Raw genomic sequence first — 24326 nt, forward strand, 5'->3', positions numbered from 1 at the left:
ATCGTTTCATTATTATAGCCAGAATCAAGAAAACAATTTCATTCTTTCTCGCTCTGTCTCTCTCTAACACACAGGTTTCATGGTCGGTTTTGCCAATTGCAAAATATGAGTTCAAGGATCTCAGAACCTATAAGAGCCAGAGCAACCAAATTTGGTATCCACACTCCTGTGATATCGGACCTTGACCGTTTCGTGTCCAAATTTCGCCACACCCCCTTCCGCCCCGCAAAGGACGAAAAACTGGGGCATCCACAAATCTCAGAGACTATTAAGGCTAGAGTAACCAAATTTGGTATCCGCACTTCTGTTAGATCTCACTATAAAACGTATATCTCAGAATTTCGCCCCACCCCCTTCCGCCCCCACAAAGGACGAAAATCTGTTGCATCCACAATATTGCACATTTGAGAAAACTAAAAACGCAGAATCATAGATAATGACCATATCTATCAGATTGCTGAATCTGGACGAGATAAGATCATTTTTATAGCCAAAAGGAACAAATCAATTTGCACTGGCTTCGCAGCGCCCGACGTCACGCTCAGACTGATTTTCTGTCTCTCTCGCACGCACTCTTTGTCGTGTCGTTTAATATTAGCTGCGTCTGCCGGAGGAGAGCCATACTGACTTAGTATCGGGTATAACTGTAGAGTTGCGGTGTCCGCAGCAACTCACAACGTTCCCCCTCGTTTGTTGTTGTTTTGCATTTTTTTGTATGTGCATGTTTCTGCAGCTTCCCTCCATCCTACGTATTGGTTTAATCCACCATTGAAAATTGGTAGGGATTCTATTACCTTTAATGTGGTGTCATCTTTTATTGTCTCGTCTATTGTTTCTGCCTGATAATCTGATACCTGATCGGATTTAGTTTCTATTTGTTGTTTTAAATTTACAATTTGCTCCTGTACTTGTGAAATTTGAAGTGCTATCAATTGTTTGACCAGATCTGCAGTGAGATCGGTCCTTGTTTGTGAGTTAATCATTTTTAGTTTTTCAAAATCTAAAGTTAGTTGATCCACCTTAAATTTTTCTTATATGTTTGTTTTTATAATCTAATATAACCTAATTGAACTTATATATTTATTAATACAACTTTTGCTCACGAACTATCCGGTAGGGGTCGTCCTTCTTAGTTTGGCTGACAGATCTTCGAACGGGTCTTCCTTCTTGATTTGGCTGACAGGTCTTCGAACGGGTCTTCCTTCTTAAATTTCTTTGTTTAACTGGGTCTTCTGGGAGTCTTCCTTCTTTGGTTTAGCTGATAGTTTCACTTTCTTTGTGTTTTGGTTTGGTTGGTTTTGTTTAAAAACTTTGGTTTTTTTGGTTTTTTTGTATTTTTGAATTGTCTTGATTAGCTTTTGTATTTATTTGTATTGTATTTGTATTTGTAGTTGTATTGTATATTATATTTATTTTTGCACACCCTAAGCTCCGGTTTGTTTCCTTTTTATCTCACTTTTTCTTATCTTATATCTCACAGTCACTCCGCGTTTTTATATCTGAAGGATTTATTCCATTAATTAATTGTCCTTCGGGTTTCGGCACGACGCAACACTTTTATTATTCGGTGCTTTTTATACAACGTCGCCCCACGTTGGGCGCCAATTAAATAACTGCGGTAGCGGATTGTGTTTTTAAAAAGTTTTTATTTTACTTCTAACTTCACTGATATAGATTTAAGTAGAGGGTCACAAAGGATTCCGGGCAAAGGGCTTGCTCTTTCTTATTTTTTAGCTCGACTTTGCGGTGTCGCTTCTGGATCAAGACTGACTTGAACTTTCTGATCTTTGCATCGTTGATCCCTTTCGGGAATAGTTTTTCTATAAACATTTCAATTGATTTCGCCATCCCGAGTATTGGATTTCGTCATCCAAAGAGAGAACTGTAAAATGCCTAAAGTGCAGGATCTGCAGAAAGCCGGGAGTGAGATTGTTTATGAGAAGCCGGGTGTGGGCAAACATTGGTTTTCCATTTAGGCGAGTGTCAAAGATTGGGATTGCGGCGGGAGCCCTTGCAATTGTACATCTTAGAAATCAATTAGGCGGAGGCCCAAGATTGAAATTGTTTTCGTTTTGGAAAGCCAAAGATTGTTTACAACTCGTATAAGAGCTCAATAGAATTGGGTACGTTAACTTGTATGTGCATGGCGTCGCTGCTGTTGCTAAGCGCGGTTTAAGAAGAACAGAATTGCGTCAGAGTAGACGAGAGAACGGAACGCGAACTAGTCGAAGCTTTGGTACTCTTACATGAGCTTTTACTCGCCTTGAGTGGGACGACAGCCTTGGGCTGCTTAATGTATTTGCAGCGACCTTCAACGTACCATACAGGCACAATTTTGGTGCTGCTGCAAAGCTTGGCTTGGCTCGGCACTGACGTCACAGCGTTAGCAACATGCTGGCCTTAGCTTTTGAGTGGGAAGAAGAGTGCGCTGCGCGTGCCGAAAGGAGGGATGGCGATGGGGTAGGGTGGATGGTGGGAGAGGGGGGTATAGAGAATTGTGCTTTGCCAAATGCACGACATGTTGCACACACAACTGGGCTTCAGTCTGGTTAAGTAACGACCTGGTTTTTTTTATACCCGATACTCAAAATGAGTATTGGGGTATATTAGATTTGTAGTAAAAGTGGATGTGTGTAACGTCCAGAAGGAATCGTTTCCGACCCCATAAAGTATATATATTCTGGATCAGCATCAATAGCCGAGTCGATTGAGCCCTGTCTGTCTGTCAAAGACTATAAGAGCTAGAGCAACGATGTTTTGGATCCAGACTTCTGTGATATGTCACTGCTACAAGAATATTTCAAAACTTTGCCCCGCCCACTTCCGCCCCCACAAAGGGCGAAAATCTGTGGCATCCACAATTTCGACGATACGAGAAAACTAAAAACGCAGAATCATAGAAGATGACTATATCTTCTAGAGTGCAAAATCTGAACCAGATCGTATAATTATTATGGCCAGTGTTAAGCTATTAAGCGTTTTTAACAACTGTTGCAATTTGAAGTTAATGAAAGGCTGTTTATAATTCACAATTTATTTGCATATGTAAACCAACTTATCGCGTATTCCAGATGACGTCTTCAGCACAGCAACTCGGGCAACGCCATCTCGTCCAGGCAAAAGCTCGACCACTCTCGCCAGTGGCCACTTCATGGGAGGAAGATTCTCATCCTTGACAAGAACCAAATCTGCGACTGCTAAACTAGGCTTCGCAGTGCGCCACTTTGAGCGCTGCTGCAGTGACGTTATGTACTCCTCCTTCCACCGGGACCAAAATAGCTGCTGCAGGTACGAAACGCGTTGCCAGCCGTCCAGGCGATCGAAGTTTAGCTGCGTGACGTCAGGCTCAGCGAACGAAGCAGGAGGGCCACCATTCAAGAAATGCGCTGGAGTTAGTACATCTAGATCGGCAGGGCTCTCTGAAATTGAAACTAAAGGTCTTGAATTAATCACTGCCGTGATGTGGCACAACAGCGTCCGCTGCTCGTCAAATCCAAGAACCGAGTTGCCTATCGCACGGTAGAAGTGGTACTTGGCCGTCTTCACTGCAGCCTCCCATAGACCACCAAAATGAGGGGACCGCGGAGGAATGAAATGCCAGTCTATAGCCTCGACCAAGCAAAAATCCAGCAGCGCCTTCTGATGGTCATCGCTGAGGACCAGGCGCTTTAATTCCATCAGCTCATTCTTAGCGCCGACAAAATTGGTTGCGTTGTCTGACCAAATTTGCCGCGGCTTCCGTCTGGTACATATGAAGCGCTTTAGTCCATGTAGAAAAGCAACTGTGGATAAGTCCTTTATAAGCTCCAGATGAACAGCCTTGGTAGCGAAACAAATGAAGACGTAGACGTAGCACTTGATTGGTGCCTTGTTGCGTGTCTCCGGTTTGTAGAAAAACGGCCCACAGAAGTCCACGCCTGTGATCTCAAAGGCATGAGAACCATCGAGCCGCTCCTTTGGAAGATCCGCCATAATATGCTCCAATACCCTGGGCTTCAGTCGAAAGCATCTTACGCATTTGTTTACTGCCTTGTTTACCGTCTTCCTCCCCCCAATAGGCCAATATTGGGATCGAATTAGTCCAAGCAAAGCTCGAGGACCAGCGTGCAGATTCCGCTCATGAAAATGGGAGATTATTGCAAGAGTCAGTGGATGGCTGCTGGGCAAGATGATGGGATGGCGGCCATCAAAATCCAACGAAGAGTTTTTCAGTCGACCATCTACCCTGAGAAGTCCAAACTGATCCATGAATGGCGATAACGATGCGATTGAGCTCGATGAGGAGACTGCTCCCCTTGCCCGCAGTGACTTCATGTCCTCCCATAGCTGAGTACGCTGGACTAGTCGTAGCAATACCTGGGTTCCATGTTCAATGTCTGAGACAGTGAGTCCGGGGCGCCGAATTAGGTTGCAAAACTTGTGAATGTATCCGAAAACGCGTTGCAAAGAAGCAAACGAATTCGCATACTTGGAATCTGCAATAATGTCCATGTAGGGCGATTTGACCAGAAGATCCTTCCGAAGTTCAAGGGCTGGCTTATCAGGTAGCACAGTGGATGGCCAGTCATCTCAGGAGCCGCAAAGAAATGGTGGACCATGAGCCCAAAGAGGTGACTCATTCAGCTCAGTCGGATGAGCCCCTCGAGACAGAATGTCGGCTGGGTTTAAAGCTGTGGGAACATAGCGCCATTCCATTTTTTCGGTCATTTCCTGAATCGTTGACACTCTATTTGCAACAAAAATATTAAATCTTGACGGCTCGTCCCGAATCCAAGAGAGCGCAACGGCAGAATCACACCAACAGTAACACCTTCCCTTGAATACATTCATTCCAGCTATCTCAGATATGAGCCTAGCCAGCAACTCCGCTCCACAAAGCTCCAACTTTGGTACTGTAAGTGTCTTCAAAGTAGCCACACGAGATTTGGCACAAAGTAAGTGACTGCTGAAATGCTGACCCTTAGAAACGACATAAATGCATGCACCATAAGCCTCAATGCTGGCATCGCAAAATCAGTGAATTTCCAGCGTAGAGTCTGGAAGGAGCGCAAGCCGAGGAAATTCAAGTCGACGAATCTGACCAAAACTGGTGCATATTTCCTGCCACTCGGTGTTCAGTGCGACTGGAAGGCTTTCATCCCAGGACAACTTCTCTTGGCACAAACGCTGGAGAAAGATTTTGGATTTAGTAATTACGGGACCAGCTAGTCCGAGAGGATCGTAGAATCGCGCTATGGATGACAAAACAGAGCGCCTGCAGGAATTCAAAGAAGATTGAAGGGCCGAGAACGAAAATAATAGTAAATCAGAAACCGGATCCCACGCAAGTCCTAAAGTTTTAGTCACATGGCTGCCATCGTCGAACTTCAAAAATGTTTCCTTGTCCTCTTCCGGAACTCCATCCAGCACAGCAGGGACGTTCGAACACCATTTCCTCAATCTGAACTGACCTCTAGACAAAATTCCAGTAGTTTGCTCCCTAATCCGGATAGCCTCCTCCTGCGAGCTGGCTTTAGATATCAAGTCATCCACGTAGAAGTCACGGCGAAGGATTTCAGCTCCAACTGGAAACGCCATCTGCTCGTCTATTGCCAACTGATGCATCGCTCGCACAGATAGATAGGAGGCAGGCTTCGTCCCATAAGTAACGGTGTCCAATTGAAACACACGCAAGTCTTCTTCCCTGGAGTTTCTCCACAGAATACACTGCAAGTTGCTATCCTCGGTCGAGACTCTTACACAACGATACATCTTACAGATATCTCCCGTAATCGCAACGGCGTATGACCGAAATCGAGCAAGAATATGAAACAGTTTGGGTTGGATTACGGGACCAGCCATTAAAACGTCGTTCAGGGAATATCCTGATGAGGTTGAAGCGGATCCATCAAAAACGACGCGAAGCTTGGTTGTAGAACTATCTTTCTTCATGACGCAATGGTGAGGCAAAAAATATCGGCAGTTGCTGATTGACTGGGTAGGAACCTGAGACATATGGCCTAAATCAAGGTACTCCTTTATAAATGCTGCATACTGAGATTTAACATCAGGGCGACGATCTAACTTTCTCTCAAGGGTCAGGAATCTACGAACCGCTTGATTGTAAGATTCTCCAAGGAGATCCAAATTATATTTTGCTGGCAGCCGAACACAATAATCGCCTTTATGTAGTCGACGGAAATGCTGCACAAAGTGTGCTTCACAATCTAGCTCTTCTTTGGTAGACTTTATTATTGGTTCGGTTCAATTTTCTACCTCCCAAAACCTCCGAAGAAGCACCTCAAACCGATCCTCTGGACTATTATCCTCAGCAGCTACGGCCCGAGCGCGAGAGACCATCAACGAGGAACCTTTTAAACGTGAACAACTTCCAGACACAACCCATCCCAAGCGCGTTTTCTGAATTGAAGGCAATCCTGGCAGTAGCTTGACCTGACCAACACACAGGAGCTCGAAAAACAGACTTGCGAAAATTAGCAGATCGACGCGCTGCGGCTTATAAAACTCCGTATCAGCTAGTGGTATGTTAGATGGAATGTTCCAGTTTTGAGTGTCAATTCCAAAGCTTGTCTGTCGATCGATTATGCTAGAGGCTACAATGGCAGTGATGAGAGTTGAGTAATCCGATGAGCGAGAGTGCAGGCTAACGTTGACCGAAAATCCATCCGTGACGAAGCTAGAGTCGCCTATTCCCGAGACTGCAGTCGATTATTTCATTTTTCGAAGCTGAAAAGCTGATTCGCGAAACGAGAAGTTATTAGATGCAACTGGGAGCCGGAATCCAGCAACGCTCGGCAGGGAACTAAAACTCCGGAACGATTTTTGACTAAGACCGTGGCCGTGGCAAGTAAAACAACACCATTCCTGAGATCTTGGGCAATAAGGGCAGACGAGGTAGCCGCTGAAGTAGAGGGCGCAGTGGTATGCTCAGACGGCGTAGACTCAGACAGTGCAGACTGAGATGGAGTATACGGCGCTGATTTCCCTTGTACTGCGGTATCTTCAGGGCTACTTCTACTTCTGCCCACCTGATTGCTCAACGCATAGCTTGCCATAGAAAAGTCCATCGTCTCCAATGATCTGCATCGCTGCTCCAAGAACGAGGCCATAGATTCCCACGACTGAATTAAGTTTGCGAATGCGGGGTCGTTGAATCGTTCCTCCCACTTCTCTTGGCTCGCTGGATCCAGTTTTTGGAGAATTTCCTGCACGACGATGCATCCTGCGATCTGCTCAGTGGTGCCCAAACCCTGGAGCGCGCGCATATGTGAATTGAACTTGTCTGAAAGCTCCCGAAGCATGACCACTGACCCAGGTTCCACAGCCTGGAGCACCAAGATCTCATTGATGTGTGCCTGAAAGACCAATCGCCGATTATTGAATCTGTTTTCCAAAAACTCTAATGCCACAGCATAATTGCCATCTGAGATTTCCAGCGACCGAACAGTCTCCAATGCCGAATCCCGCAGACAGGAACGCAAATGCTGGAGCTTTTCTATGTTTGTTAAGTCCGGATGGCTGTCGATGATGATGGCAAACATTGAATAAAAGTCCGTCCAGTTCGCATACCCGCCGCTAAACGCCGGCAATTGTATAGGAGGCAGGGATGGTACTTGTCTACGGTGAGGTAGAAATTGCGAGCCGGCAAACTCAACCGTAGTATTTCCTCCGGCCAAGGTAGAATGAAACGGCATGCGGCCGCTACTCTAAGCCATTTCCCTCATAATCGCCGCCTTCAGCGAGCTTGAAAGTGACTCAAAAATGTCACACAAACCACTGTGAATTTCGCTTCGATCCAATTCCTCAAGCTCGCCGTGAAACATCTCAAATTTGCTGATCAACTTCTCAACTTGCTCTTGCTTTACCACGAGCATGTAGTAGTCACAGTCTGACGACTCATTCTGCCAAGCGGTAGCTAACCCTTTAATTTTCTCGCATAATTCCGTTGACTTAAGCTTCAAAAAAGACACCCTGTTTTGCTCACTGGTCATTGGAATTTCATTAGCAGCATTAATTTCCATGGTAGCGGCAGCGTTAGCAGAAAGACCAACGTCTCTAGCGGGAAGATGATCGCAAAGAGTAACACCAGCAATAGACGACAAGAACCGAGCCCAGCAAGCGAACAGCTATGTACGAACTGTATATACAAAGGCGACCGGTGTATGAAACGTTTCTTGCGGGAAGATGACCGAAAAGAGAAGCGCAAGCCAACAGCTCCGTGCACTACCGAATATGCAGGGGAGGCCGGTGTATATATGTATGGATAACTTATGTGGTCGATGACACTGGTTGAAATGGCAATTAGTTAAGATCTTTGAATGCTATATTAGTTTGTGATTGCACTGATGGATTATTTATTGGAAAATCACGTCGGGGTCACCAAATGTTAAGCTATTAAGCGTTTTTAACAGCTGTTGCAATTTGAAGTTAATGAAAGTCGAGAGGCTGTTTATAATTCACAATTTATTTGCATATGTAAACCAACTTATCGCGTATGTACACATATGGGGATGATTGGGGCGAACGATTGATGCGAGGATGTTAGTCTAATAGCTGCGACGATTAGCTCAAGACTGCCCATGCAAGGGCTGACAGGCCAAATTGCCGGGCCCTATGCAGCAAGCTTAGACGCGAGCGAGAGCGTATGAGCTGCTCGGGGACGATGTTAAGCCGAGTCCGAGAGATTGCGACATAAGGAGACGAAAGAATTCCGCTGCATGCGCATATGCGGTAGCAAATGATCTTTTCAGTGGGGGCATTGGAAACGACAACACCAAAATGCATTTCCTTTGGGCCGCACCACTGGCAATAATTTAAAATATTTAAGCTGCTTGACCCGACAGCCAGAATCAAGAAAACAATTTCATTCTTTCTCGCTCTGTCTCTCTCTAACACACAGGTTTCATGGTCGGTTTTGCCAATTGCAAAATATGAGTTCAAGGATCTCAGAACCCATAAGAGCCAGAGCAACCAAATTTGGTATCCACACTCCTGTGATATCGGACCTTGACCGTTTCGTGTCAAAATTTCGCCACACCCCCTTCCGCCCCAACAAAGATCGAAAATCTGGAGCATCCACAAATCTCAGAGACTATTAACGCTAGAGTAACCAAATTTAGTATCCGCACTCCTGTTAGATCTCACTATAAAACGTATATCTCAAAATTTCGCCCCACCCCCTTCCGCCCACACAAAGGACGAAAACCTGTTGCATCCACAATATTGCAGATTCGAGAAAACTAAAAACGCAGAATCATAGATAACGACCATATCTATCAGATTGCTGATCTGGATCAGATCAGATAATTTGTATAGCCAAAAGGAGCAAATCAATTTGCACTGGCTACGCAGCGCCCGACGTCACGCTCAGACTGATTTTCTGTCTCTCTCGCACGCACTCTTTGTCGTGTCGTTTAATATTAGCGACGTCTGCCGGAGGAGAGCCATACTGACTTAGTATCGGGTATAAGTGTAGAGTTGCGGTGTCCGCAGCAACTCACAACGTTCCCCCTCGTTTCAATTATATTCTTTTTAGGCCAAATCGGGGCCGTGTCAGTGTGTCGTGTCGGCAGTGGCAGTAACAGACATCGACAGACAGACAGGCTAGCCTCTGGTTCTGGCCATTGTTTGGGTCGTGTGCGTTACTTCCGAATCTTAAGGATAAAAAGTAAACCATGTCAGCCTTATATAATACATAAGAAAAAAAACGGTGGAGGGGGAGGGGGTGGAGACCTTCAAAACATAATTCAGTTTGATTTTTCCCCATCAATGGACTTGTCCGCCCCCGCCCCCCGCCGTGTTGTGACCTCATTCGCATTGTGACATTTGACATTCAGAGTGGGTTCGAGGCCACAGAGGGGGAGTGAGTGAAGGCCTCTTGGTATATCCTGTGGGCAGGTATTTTATTGTCCTCATCTCAGTTCCCGAATAAAGTCAATGATTTTTCTTTCAGTGTACTTCCGGTGCAAGAACAACTCAAGCAGTAGCAGCAGCCGAGGCTGAAGCTGCGGCAGAGGCAGCAGTAGGAGCAGTGCAGCAAGGACATCAAGAAGGACACCCGACCATGATACCCACCAGCGTCACCAATTCCCGCCGCCCGCCAGCCTGGCCCAGAACGGAGCTGTTGCTTCATCCCTGGTCTCGGCGGCAGGCACTGCTACCGCAGGTGGCGTCGGGGGTGGAGCGTCTGCATCACCATCTGCAGCAGCAGTAGCAGCAGCAGTACCAGCGACAGCGGCACAGAACAACTACAGCTCGATTGTGTTGGGACTGGCGTCGCTGATCCTCGAGGGCAGACCCATTGCGGATGACGAGTACCAGCCGCTGGCGGTAGCAGGTGGAGGCGGAGGCATTGTAGTGGGGGGCGGTGCAGCACCAGTCAGTGGGGGTCGACTTTCGCCGCGACCCTCCACTTCCCGGGCGGCCATTAATATAACAACGAATCCCTATGCAGGCGCCAGCACTCCACGCTCTCCCCATGGCAACGGGGCAGGTGGCGTAGGCGGAGCAGGAGCAGGAGGGGGAGCTGGGACACCGACCAGCACTACGACGACGCACCAACGTTGGACGCAGAAGCTCTGCCAGCTGCGACAGATATCGCCGGCAGCGCAGAGCATGAGTGCCGAGCCAGAGCTGGTGTCCCTGGCCATCAATGATCTCAACACTGGGGATCATGGAGACTACGAAATAGTCCGTCGAGTGATGCTGAATCGAGCTGGAGGATTGGGCATGGGAATGGGCATGGGCAATGTAGGAGTAGGAGTAGGTGGAGGTGGAGGAGGAGGAGGAGGAGGAGCTGGTACAAACAATTCCAGTGCCGCCAGCTCCCCCGGCTCCAACTCCTCGGACAACATATTGCACTCGCTGCAGTCACTGGCCACCACCTGCCTTAGAGGCGGCCCAGCCATGCCCATAGCCCAGCCCTCGCCATCAGAGACGCGTAACCTGAGTCTGACCTTTGGTTGGACAGCATCAGGATCAGTGGGACCCGGAGCAGGAGCAGGCGCAGGCAATGGCAACAACACGATCAATACCAACACTGCCAGTGCCACTGCCAGCAGCGGAGCAAGCAGCTCTGCCACCACAACCACCACCAGGCCCAAGCACGGGCCACACTGTGATCAGTTCCTCAGGAAGATGGGTCTGGCCAAGGGCGAGGCCACAGCCGAATCTGAGGAGCACATCTGTGATATGTCCTTCCTAAATATGACCGTAAGTAGTCGGAGACTCCCCTCTACTCCTCGAGACTATCCACTGATACTCCTCCTGCCTCTCGCTTTCAGTGTAATCGTTGGCGTGCGCACTGCATGAAGATGGAGGCCATTCTGGCCCGCCGTGATCCCGTTTGCATTGAGGTATACCTGGGTCCAGTCAGCCACAAGCTGCTGCTTGAGCAGTGGATCATCAGCGGCAAGGAGAAGTAAGTAGATCATCCATCTGTCCAGCCCCCACTAATGTCTCTCTCTTCCGATAGAGTGCCGCCTCCCAAGATGACCCTGCCCTCGCTGTGCAGTGCCATACTCAGCCAGCTGTACTTCTCCCAGATCGTGGCCTGGTGCGACCTGCTGCGCAAGTGCGATCCCTCTGTCTACGACAGCGGACGCGTTGTATTTGCCAGCCACAGCGCAGGTGATCTGGCTGGCAGCGGCTGTGGCTCCCATGGGTCGCGTCGGCCTCGTCTCAACATCTTCTACAGAATCAGGCAGCATAATCCCGCGATGTCGACCAATGGCTGTGGCAGCCAGTACCTGGAAGAGAGCTGCTTCAGTGCCAAGGCTTTAGTGCACAATTTTCCCAACGTGAACATCTCGGAGAGCTTCAGCGTGTCCGTGTGCGTGAAGAGTCTGCCCCGGATCAATGGTGGCCTGCCGCACATAGAGCCCCCGCCCCTGCCCCTGCCGTTGCCGTTGCCGACACTACCAACGCGATCTCTGCGTCCGCCGACGCAGCCAGCCAGCACTCCCACAGGTGGCGGGGGCTTTCATGCGGCTTCACCCACGGGCCTGGGGGCACGCACCACTGCGATGAGCAGTTCGCCACCGACAACACCTGCAACACCAGCAACACCAACAACGCCAACGACGACGACGCTGACATCCAGCTCCAACTGTGATAATAATGGCAAGCAGCTGGTGGTGCCGTCAGGCGATGAACTAGACGTTGGATCGGGAGAGTTTGGGAGTGTGAGCCACAGGGAGCGCCAGCTGCAGAAGTACCGCAAGCGGATGCAGCGACGGGACAAGAAACGAGACCAGAAATCATCGACTGAGCGCCTGCAGGTGGAAGAGCCCATGGAGGAGGGTAAGGAGACGACTACACAGTCAGCTTCCCAATCCCACTCCCAATCGCAGTCGCAGCAGCAGGTCATGGTAATGACCCTGTCGTATCCACACCCACGCCGCATAGCCATGATATCCACTGGGACCCAGACCTCCCTGAGCAGCTGCCAGCTGTGCGGGAGCGAGAAGACGCTACTCTGCTTGAACTGCACAGCCGGGGAGGGGGAGAGGGAGGAGAACGATGACGATACGACGGCCTCGGAGATTGAGGACACGTCCAGCTGCAGCCTGAGCAGCGGTGATCTCATTGTGGGCACGCCACGGAACAAGGCCGAGCTCCTCCTTCAGGCCATACAGCGCACCCCAAAGAACCGAAAGCCCCACCAGGCGGCACAACATGATCTCAATGGAGGGCAGAACCAGCCCAAGGCGGTGCCTGCCAGCGGATGTCAGGTGTGCAAGCGACAGAAGACGCAGCACAACTTTGCCAACGGCCGGGGGCATGCCAATGGAGGCCGCAGCAATGGCTACACCCGAATGGAACAGGAGCCAGAGCCAGAGGCAGAGGCAGAACGAGACGCGGCACAGGTAAGCCCAAGCAAGTCTTGCTTAGAGATTGATTCCAGTGATTGATTCCAATGCCAATCCCACAGGTGGCGTGCACCAAACTGTCGCCGAACATCGAGCGCTGCTCCCTGCTCAATCCTCAGTCCACAGATCGCTGCAAGACCCCACCGCCAGGCGTGGCCGACCACATTGTGGTTCAGTTCAAGACGCCCATTAGTCATCTGCCCCTCACGCCGCAGCCCGCCCCGTCGTTGGGACGTCCGTCGCCGAAGCCCAGCCAGCTGCGTCTCAACTGCAGCGGATTGGCGGCGGAGAGCGAGACACCGCCCCCGACATCCTCGCCACTGATGCGCAAGCCCCTGCCCAAGGTGAATCTGACGACCATCTTTATCAGCTCGGATCCGGTAGCCATTGGATCCGGGAGTAGAGGAGGTGGCGGAGGTGGTCAGAGCAGTCCAGCATTCTCTTTCGATTTGGCTGCCCTGAGCCACGCCCACTCACAGCTAATCACCCCGGAAGCGGGAAATCTGACCGTGCAGAAGTCCTTCTCGGCCCCCACGCTCCCCAATGCATCGCTGTCGGTGTCGCCGCGGTTTGCCAAGCAGGCGGCGGCCTTCTACAAGCGACGCTCTCGCCACCTGAGCGATCGCTCGGACCGCAGCTCCCTGGGATCCGACGAGCAACTGTCCGACGAGGATCTGGAGTCGGGCATGTGCAGCCCAGCGGGATCACCGCTCAAGAGCCTGGCGCGACTGGCCACGCAGTTTGCAGGCCGTCCGCTGCTGGGCAACCTGGAGGAGTCGCTGCTGCAAAAGCGTCTGATGCCCAAGATCGAGGTGATGCGATTCAAGCTGCAGCTGGGAGCCTCCGGCGGCTTCTGTCCCACCCAATTGACCATCCCGGCTGTCTCCTACTTTTACGAGCTGCATGGCGAGACCCTGAGCACCCCCTACCTGGTGAGTAATCCACGTGGAAGTGCATCTGGAAGCTGGATCTCAACAATCTGAACTATCCCCTTTTCAGTGCGAGATTCGCTTGCCACGCAAGGGTTACTCTGTACCCAGGACGGGCACGGTGCAGGCCACGCTCTTGAATCCGATGGGAACGGTAGTGAGGATGTTTGTGATACCATATGATATGCGGGATATGCCGCCCCTGCATCGGACCTTCATCCGTCAGCGGATACTGGCCGCGGAGTGCCCGCCCGCGTGCAATGGCCAGCAGCAGCCGCAGGAGGAAGTGCACCAGGACCAGCCACCGATTCCCCGCAGTCCCACAGGCAGCACCACGAGCACCACCACCAGCAAATTGGGACACTTCATAACAGCTGAGGAGATGAAGCGCCTGCGCTACTCCATACACCTGAGGTAGGATTGGGTAACTGACAAGTTCTCCGGATATAGCTGATTCTCTAAACACAACCTCTTTTGCCCTCGAAAACAGGTTCCAGACATCCCGCTCGGGACGCCTCTCGCTGCACACGGACATCCGTTTATTGATCTCACGGCGCACCGACTGCGACACGGCCGCTGCCCACGCCAAGGGCGTGCTGGAGGCACCCAATGAGCTCGTCACCGACACCCTGACGCCCACAGAGCCGCGCTACAGTGCGTGGCAGGAAAGCGCCGGCAAGATTTAGTAGTTGCTAAAGGCCTTGGGGGCACCTACCAGCTCATACGCCGCCTTTGCCTGCAGCTCCACGCCCAGCTCTGGCACCGCTTCCAGCAATATCCAAAATATCAATTGTAGTAGTCCCTTGGAAAGCAGACGGACGGACGGAAAGAAGGAAGGAAGAAAGGGGGGGAGAGAACAGGAATCGAAAGAAATTCCTATGTGAAACACCAATCGCTTTCTTAGTTATTCTTTAATCTACCAAAATAATTTAGTTTTTTTTTGCAAATTTTCCCCACTATTTCCCATTGCGTGGAAAGTGCGTTTTGTTCTAGTTTAGTTTTGAATTTTTTGAAAATTCGTGGAGAAAACATTGCGTTGTAAAAATGTTGAACAAGTTGAATATTTAAAAGCAATCGAAAAGCCAGATAAAAGCCACTAAACTGGGTTTTGATCCTTCTAATCGGATACACACTGTGCCTCCGGCTGCAATCGGGCAGAGACGGAGACACCTAGAGTTGTTATTATATAGGCATTTTGCTATGGGACAGTGTTAGGTACACAAAGGAGGAATATAAATTATAGAGAAAGTAGAAAGGTTCAAGGGCATCGAATCCGTTTTTCAGGAAACACTTAAAAAATACCTCTAAACTATCACATTAGATTCATTGCAAAGGGATGACCTACCTGTTTGAGGCTTGTTTGAATCGCAACACGGGACCAATCGTAAAAACAGGTTCATTGACAGTAAGAGGGAGGAGAGAGAATATAAATGAGCGAAGGATCGATTTGAGAGGATTTTCATGGTTGAGAAACAGGATGGAGATCGAAGTTAGTTCACATTATCAGCGATAGGTGGCGCCACCAAGTAGTAAAGGATACGGGACGGTCATATTTTAGACTGAATTACCAAATTCGCAGCATGTTGCAGCAACATATGCTTAAGAATGTGCAGCTTGGCAGCATGTTGAATGTAAATGTGCATCATATTGCTATGTTATTACGTGATCATGTTAAATAAATACTTATAAGATATTTTATTAACATTGAATTGGGAAACAATTTCTGCTATGTTATTAACTGGTCAAGTTAAATAAATACTTATAGGATATTTTATAAGTATAGAGGGTTGAATGGTAAGAGAACACAAATTAATGGAGATATATACAGGAGCACACAAAGAATAAAATTATAATAGGAAGACATAAAAATTAATTAAGCTACTTATATTAAATATACGGTCGTCCCTTATCCTTTACTACTTGGTGGCGCCACCTATCGGTGATAATGTGAACTAACTTCGATCTCAATCCTGTTTCTAAACCATGTAAAATCCTCTCAAATCGATCCTTCGCTCATTTATATTCTCTCTCCTCCCTCTTACTGTCAATGAACCTGTTTTTACGATTGGTCCCGTGTTGCGATTCAAACAACCCTCAAACAGGTAGGTCATCCCTTTGCAATGAATCTAATGTGATAGTTTAGAGGTATTTTTTAAGTGTTTCCTGAAAAACGGATTCGATGCCCTTGAACCTTTCTACTTTCTCTATAATTTATATTCCTCCTTTGTGTACCTAACACTGTCCCATAGCAAAATGCCTATACAATAACTACTCACAGCTAACAGCTAGTACATAAACTAGTAATCTTTCAACAACGATGGATGACCTTGAAATCATTTTTATCGATTCCCAACCGGAATCAACCATAAATCTGGACTCTCAGCCGAGCTCCGAAGACCTGTCCTTGATTTTTGGGATTAAGACACAAACCTATCTCGAGAGCAACTTGACCTGGTTAAGTGACATTAAATGGGATGATGACGACGATGACCCAAGGAATGCAACGCCTAATAATGATAATCCATCATACATTTTCCCGGATGATGACAACATTTTCGATTTAGTAGATAATCAGGATGATGATAAAAGATCTCAACTCCAGGAACTACTTCGGGATGAAGATGATGAACCCTTAATTGCTGCGGTAAAATTAGCTGAGGCGAAATTTTAATAATACGAATACATATTTATATAATAAGAATATTTTATGTATTTTTCTAAAAATAATATAAACATATGTATATAATAAATATAACACATTTAACCACTATTTACTTTAAATGTTTGCTGTTTTACTTTTGATTGGTTGAATTTCACTTCCTCTTATTACAAGAGAATCATAGGATTCGTTTGAAACAGGTTTCTTCCAAGTGAGGATTACATAAAAAGAATAAGTGGATTTCAGGTAGAATAGAGGTTGTAACCTTTCCCTCATATTATTAGATTGACCCAGTAGGAATCGTTTGAAACAGGTTTGTGAGCAGGTACTGTTTGTTTTGGATATAAAAGATTAAGAAGGTGTTTGGGGGCCTAAAAAGATACCATTTAAAAAGGAAACCCTTAGTCCTATTTCAATAGTAAAAGTGGTTAGTTCGATAAAAAAAAAAAAAAAAAAAAAAAAAACAACTTAAAATGGCATCAAAAGTTAAGTGCAACATGTGTGATAAGTCCGTTGACTTTTCAGAGTTTCAATCTCATTATGAGAGATGCTCTGATTATCGTAATAATGTGGTGTGTGATCTTTGCTCTAAGTCCATCGATTTAATAGAGTTTGATAGTCATTATGAAGCATGCTTGGGACCTAGGAATGCTTTTGAGATTCTTATGAGCAAAAGATCTAATTCAAGTGATCTTCAAGGTCCTTCAACGTCAGGAGCTTCAAAACGGCCTCGATTGGATACTCCGATGGAACTAAGGATTATTGACTGTTCAATTTGCGGTGAAAGTTACCCTTCGTCTAGGGAAAGACGCCATATGATGTCGGACAAACATAAGAATGCAAGAGCAGCTCAACTAGAGGAAAATGAAAACGTTATTGTGGAGATAATGTTTTTTATCCCCAATCGGCCGACTAATTATTTCGAATTAAATAAAACTCGGCGCAGAAATAAAATTACGATATGTTATTTAATGCGTGACATCCAAATTGCAAGTGTGGCTTGCCTGCCCTTTACATTGCCGCTCCGATCGCTAAGCGCAGCTTCGCTCGGCCGACGTCGGTAGGCAGACGCAAAGCGGAGATAGCGAAGAGCGAGCTGGCAGAGAGCGTTTAGCAGGGCAAAAAAGCGTAGAGCTTTAACAAACAAATGAGTGACATAGACATAAGTAACAAACAAAATAAGCGGCTGAGGGCCAAGAATTAGGTGCTATTTGGCAAGCAGCTAATCGGCTGGGTTCTGCTCCGAACATTCACCCCCCGTTGGAAGGCAAAGGCTTTCAACAGATCCATCCTGAAGGGGCAGAACCGCTATTTTTCCAACGGCCCTCTTGAAAAGGCCTTTTTGAGTGCGGATGACGGCTACTCTGATGGTTCCATCTTTTCCTGGGATGACGCTCTCAATGCGGCCAAGCGGCCACCTTAATGGTGGCAGCGTTTCCTCCTTGATCATGACGAGCGCTCCTAGCTTGATGTTTGGAGACGATGACCGCCACTTGCTCCGCTCCTGAAGAATCGAAAGATACGCCGTGCTCCATTTTCTCCAAAACGCCTGCTTCATTTGACACAGCCGCTGCCATCGACTAAGTAGGTTGACCCGGAGATGCGCCACATCTGGCTCGTCGAATGCAGCTTTCGGGGCTCCATTGAGAAAGTGGTTTGGCGTGAGCACATCTAGATCATCGGGACTTTCTGTAATTGCATAAAGCGGACGGGAATTTAACAAAGCAGAGATTTCACAAGCCAAGGTCTGAATTTCATCAAGAGTAAAAATGTAGGTCCCGACGATGCGATGAAAATGATATTTAGCTGCTTTAACAGCCGCCTCCCACAAACCCCCAAAATGAGGTGAGCGAGGGGGGATGAATTTCCAGTCGATTCCACTAGAAACGCAGAGATGTGACACAGCCGACGTATGAGGATCGCTGAGGAACATTTGCCGAAGCTCCAAAAGCTCATTTTTTGCTCCTACAAAATTTGTAGCGTTGTCTGACCAGATGATTCGAGGTTTGGGACGTAGACTTATAAAACGCCTTAATGCTGCCAGAAAGGATTCTGTAGATAGATCCCGAACGACTTCCAAATGAGTTGCTTTGGTGCTAAAGCATACGAAGACAGCGATGTAACATTTGATAGGAGGCCTGCTTCTGACTTCCGACTTGTGATAAAAGGGTCCGCAAAAATCAACGCCCGTTGTGTGGAATGCTGGATTAGTCCTTACGCGATCCGCAGGCAAGTTTCCCATGATATGTTCCCTCAGCACTGGCTTCAAACGAAAGCATCTAACACATTTGCGAATGATTCCCGCAACATATTTGCGTCCGCCAATAGGCCAGAATTTTTGCCGAAGCAGTCCGAGCAATCCTTGAGCTCCTGCGTGGAGAAACCTTTCGTGAAAGAAGATAATAATAGAGACAGTGACAGGATGTCCCTTAGGAAGCAGGATCGGGTGCTTCGCGTCGTAGTCCAATTCGGCATTTTGGAGGCGGCCTCCAACACGTAGCAATCCAAAGCTATCCAGAAATGGATTCAGTGAGGCCATCGTGCTTTTTGGGGGTAGGGCCTGTTTGCTGGCGAGGGCCCTTATCTCTTCCGAAAATTGTTGCTGCTGTATTGCCCTTATGAGCAAATGCGTACCATTTTTGATGTCGATTACGGTAAGTTGACCCTTCGACCGCGCTATGCCTTTGTCCTTGAGAATGTAGAATCGATATATGTAAGCAAAGACGCGCTGCATGGATCCGAATGAGTTTTGAAATTTGCAATCGTACGATACATCCCTTTCGTTTGAAACAACCAATGCTGCATGACGACGTTCTGGTACATCGGTCGGCAATTGCAAGCCTGCAGGCCACTCTGAGCTCTCAAGACGCAAGAATGGTGGTCCAGAGATCCAAAGGCTGCTATCCATTAGTTCAGCGGGCGTGGCTCCACGTGATATGATGTCGGCAGGATTCAACTTTGTGGGCACGTGATGCCAAGTCATTCCAGCGGTGAGCTCCTGAATCCGCTGAACTCGATTAGAAACAAATATATTAAAACTCAATGGTGATTCTCGAATCCAGGCAAGGGCTATGGACGAATCCGACCAGCAATGTATTTGGCATGGAGCTGATAATCCCTTAACTATGGTGGACACTAGTTCGGCTAATACGAGGGCAGCGGACAGCTCAAGCTTGGGGATAGTCATACTTTTCAAGGGCGCGACTCTGGATTTAGAGCATAAGAGATGACTTTGCACAATGCCAAGAGCTTCCGAACGCATGTATACACAGGCGCCATATGCTGCTTGGCTCGCATCACAAAACGCGTGCATTTCTAATCTGGCTTGCTGCCGAAGCACGTAACGTGGAAACTTAAAGTTTTTAACCATCGACAACTGCGAAGTCAGCTCAATCCAAGTCGTATGTAGATCCTGGGGCAGGCTTTCGTCCCAATTCAATTTTAGGCTTTCGTTCCATAGCGACTGCATAAATATTTTAGCTTTTGTGATGATGGGAGAGATGAGCCCTAGAGGATCGTAGAACCTAGCTAGTGTAGACAGGACCGAACGCTTCGATATTGGGCCTGCAGCGGTTCCGACGTGAGCGAAGCTAAACAGAAGATTGTCCGTGGTGGGATCCCAAACTAGACCAAGCGCCTTGGTTACTTCAGTCCCATCATGAAAGGTAAGGAACTTTTCGCGATCCGCCTCCGATACGCCTTCCAAAGCAGCGGGTTCATTGGAACACCATTTACGTATGGGAAAACATCCTTTCGAAAGTAGCTCCTTTACCTGCTGACGAATTTTGATGACAGAATCAATGCTGTCCCCTCCAGATATGAGATCATCGACATAGAAATCTCTTCGAACAACATCAGCGCCAAGCGGAAAACGCAACTCTTCATCATTTGCCAATTGATGCATAGCACGAATTGCTAAGAAAGCGGCAGGTTTGGTTCCGTAAGTAACAGTCTCCAACTTGAACACCTGAATCTCCTCCTTCGGGTCATTGCGCCATAGGATGCACTGCACGTGCGTATCGGGATGGGAAACGCGTACACAGCGGTACATTTTGCAGATATCGCCACACAAGGCGACTTTAAAAAAGCGGAAACGAAGCAGAGTTATCAGAATTTTAGGTTGGATGGTGGGTCCAGCCATAAGCGCATCATTCAGTGATACTCCAGACGCTGTTTTGGCAGATCCATCGAACACTACGCGTAATTTGGTGGTTGTACTATCCTGCTTGTGGACGCAATGGTGAGGCAAGAAGTACTGCGGGAGGTCTGACTGCCGCGAAGCTGGCGACATGTGTCCTAAATCACGATACTCCTGAAGAAACTCCATATATTTTGCCTTAAGCTGTGCACTTTTTGCTAGCTTCCTCTCCAAATTGAGAAATCTACGTAGCGCCTGCTGATACGATTCTCCTAATTCCTCTAGACTGAATTTGGTTGGCAAACGCACGGAGTAAGCTCCGGACTCTAGGCGAATGCAGTTTGTGACGAAATGCTGTTCGCAATGAACATCTTCCTCCGAAATTGATGAGGGCGAATAATCTCCATCGACTTCCCAAAACCGCCTTACAATATCGCACAAATTAGTCTCGCAAGCGGAGATGACAGGGGGATCTTCAACGGCTGCTAGCGCCGCACGGGCTTTCTCAGAGTTTTTAATACTTCCTGACACTATCCAGCCAAGTTTCGTCTTCTGCAATGTTGGCAATTGGTCTGACAGTCGAATCTGTCCAACGCACATTAATTCGAAAAACAAACCAGCACCTATCAACAGATCGACACGCTGGGGCTTGGCGAAATTAGGATCAGCTAGTTTTAGGTTATTTGGCATTGGCCAATCCTTTGCGTCTAGGCCGAAGTTAGGCTGCATTCCTGTGATTGAGGCAGTGATAATTGCAGAGAGGAAACCGCGATAGCTTTCGTCTTGAGATTGCAGGACGATGTCCACAGCCTTGCTGGATGGTAGAATTGACTCTCCAATACCGGCGATTTTAACGTGAGACGGGTGAGGATCTAACTGCAGCTGATTGGCGAGTCTCGATGTTATAAAGTTAACCTGAGAAGCGGAATCTAAAATGGCACGACATGGAATAAGCGATCCAAAACGGCCCCTGACATATACGATTGCAGTAGCTAGCAGCACGTTTTGGCTAGGCAGAGATTTTTGACTCGAGGGGGAGGGCTAATATATTTGCTTGCTACTAGGGCACTTGCAGGATCATGCTGGGTCGATTCCGTGCTCGGCGACGGCAACTCAGCGTCAGCGCCCGACTGCATGTGGAGCAGTGTGTGATGCTTGGCTTGGCAATTTCTACATGCCCCTGACTTGCAGCGTTGCAATGAATGGCCTTTGTTGAGGCAGTTTAGACATAAATGGCGCTTCTTCACCTCCTTGTATCGAGAAAAAACAGGGAGATCTATAAATGCCTGGCATCGGGATATGTAGTGCTCGGAGGATTTGCAATACTTGCATGTTGAGCTATTATGATCGTTAATGGAGGTGATTAGGGTGCTAGGTTTACTTTCTCCCACCTGCTGGCTAGGAATTGTTACCATAGCCGATCCCAAATTTTCCAGCATCCGACATCTTGCTTCCAAGAATGAGGCCATGCTTGACCACCGAGGCAATCCTGACGTCGGCAAGTTCTCTTCCCATTTCTCCTTGGTCTTGTGGTCCAATTTCGTGCCTATGATGAAGATCAGCAACCCATCGGAAATCTCCTGCGGGGTCGCCAAGGTCTGAAGTGCACGCAAGTGCGAATTGATTTTATCGCTGAGCGCGCGCAAGCCGATAGCCGAGCCCTTCTCCACCCCTTGCAGCCCGAAAATAGCCTTGACGTGTGCCTGAAAATGTAACAGTTTATTATCGAATCGCAACATTAGTAAATTCAACGCCTTGTCGTAATTCTCCTCAGAAAGCTCCAAGGAACGAATCGTATCCAGCGCAGCACAATCTAGACATCCACGAAGGTCTTTGTGCACCATTGTCGAAAACATCGCGTGGAATTCTGGCCAATCCATGTAGCTCCCACTGAATCGCGGAAGCTGCAACTCGGGCATTCGAGAACGGCCTATACTATTATAGGCGAACAACGACGAATTCCCCTCGAGAGTATGCCGAGCCGTTGAATTGGCAACATTTACCGTGCGAGCAGCCATCAACTCCCGCGACAGCCTGGACCTAACCTTGACATAAACATTCGAAAAGTCCAGCCGGGCATCATGGGCTAACTGCAGGAAATCCAGCCTTTCAAGGCTCGTTTGAGCGGCATCGAAATCCGCATTCATTCGCTCGATTTGCTCTAAGCGAGCTTGAAGTTCTGCCTCATCTAACTCGGCAAGCTCTTCCTTGGTAAGAAAGCGATCCATGGCCTTTAGTTGGCGCGCGATGGACTCGGCCTTGTGCTTGTAGAAATCTACATCACTCGGCATTGCTGCGTTCGCGACATTGGTAGGCTCAGGTGCTGCCATGTTGAGGTTTTAAAAGAGTCACTCAGCACGACCGAAAAAGACACCCTGTATACGTATAAACGTGGGAACCGAAAGCAAAGGGATTACAGCTAATGCCTTTAGCGGTGCGGCTGTGCGAGCTGTCCGACTCCGCTTTGTACTCCGCTTGTGTGTATTAGTGAGTTCGCTGCACTGCCTACCGCACTGCACTGACCGAATTGTCGCGACAGAGAAATTAATAGCCAGCAATGCGTGTATGTAGGTGTATGTAAGTGTGTTTTAGCACCGAATTGTGCTTAACCGCCGAAAATTTGCTAGGGCTAACGAATGTCGATCGCGAATGATTATTAATTGACACTGCAACTCAGAGATCACGTCGGGGTCACCAAATTTTATGTGGAGATAATGTTTTTTATCCCCAATCGGCCGACTAATTATTTCGAATTAAATAAAACTCGGCGCAGAAATAAAATTACGATATGTTATTTAATGCGTGACATCCAAATTGCAAGTGTGGCTTGCCTGCCCTTTACATTGCCGCTCCGATCGCTAAGCGCAGCTTCGCTCGGCCGACGTCGGTAGGCAGACGCAAAGCGGAGATAGCGAAGAGCGAGCTGGCAGAGAGCGTTTAGCAGGGCAAGCAAGCGCAGAGCTTTAACAAACAAATGAGTGACATAGACATAAGTAACAAACAAAATAAGCGGCTGAGGGCCAAGAATTAGGTGCTATTTGGCAAGCAGCTAATCGGCTGGGTTCTGCTCCGAACAGTTATTTTAATTTCAACGGAGTCGCGATTTCCTTTAAAATCATATCGTGTTCACTCAAATAAAAGTGAACAGATTGATTTAAAAGAGTTTTTTCATGATTGCAAAAATGATATTATCAATTTATTGCGTCACTGCATGAGTGAGTACAGATCCATAAAATACAATTTAAAAGTATATGGATTATACGTTAAAAACACTGATGATGAAAGCTTAACAGAAACAATGAAGCATTTCATTACTCCATACAAACCAATATATGAAAACGAGCTGATTGATGATCATCTAAATGATACCATAGAAAATTTGATAACTCTCAGCAGTGAATTCCAGGAGAAGGATTCAGGTTGGGCAATAAAGTGTTTTAAATATTTTGAACTTACCATGATAAAACTAGAGCATATCGCTGCAAACAGGTTTATCCAAGCTCCCAAAAAAATTAAGTCACGAAATGCACTCATAAATGTTAAAAATGACGATGATTTTTGTTTCAAGTGGTGTGTTTTAGCATCATTGGCCTATGAAAAACACCTTAAACTATATATCAAACAGCAGCATTAAAAAAAATTTCCCGAGATAAGTTAACAATACCATCATCCTATCGATGCGGAAACATACGGCAAGACATCATTTATTATGAAGGAGTAAGATTAAATTT

At 47.5% G+C, this 24326-nt stretch overlaps 1 pseudogene; it reads left to right on the forward strand.

The window, feature by feature from the left end:
* Positions 1-14872, forward strand: part of LOC117192112 — an 80402-nt pseudogene extending 65530 nt beyond the window's left edge.
* Positions 14873-24326: the final 9454 nt, after the last annotated feature.

The sequence above is a fragment of the Drosophila miranda genome (assembly GCF_003369915.1).
Source record: "Drosophila miranda strain MSH22 chromosome Y unlocalized genomic scaffold, D.miranda_PacBio2.1 Contig_Y1_pilon, whole genome shotgun sequence".
NCBI classification, from domain to species: domain Eukaryota; kingdom Metazoa; phylum Arthropoda; class Insecta; order Diptera; family Drosophilidae; genus Drosophila; species Drosophila miranda.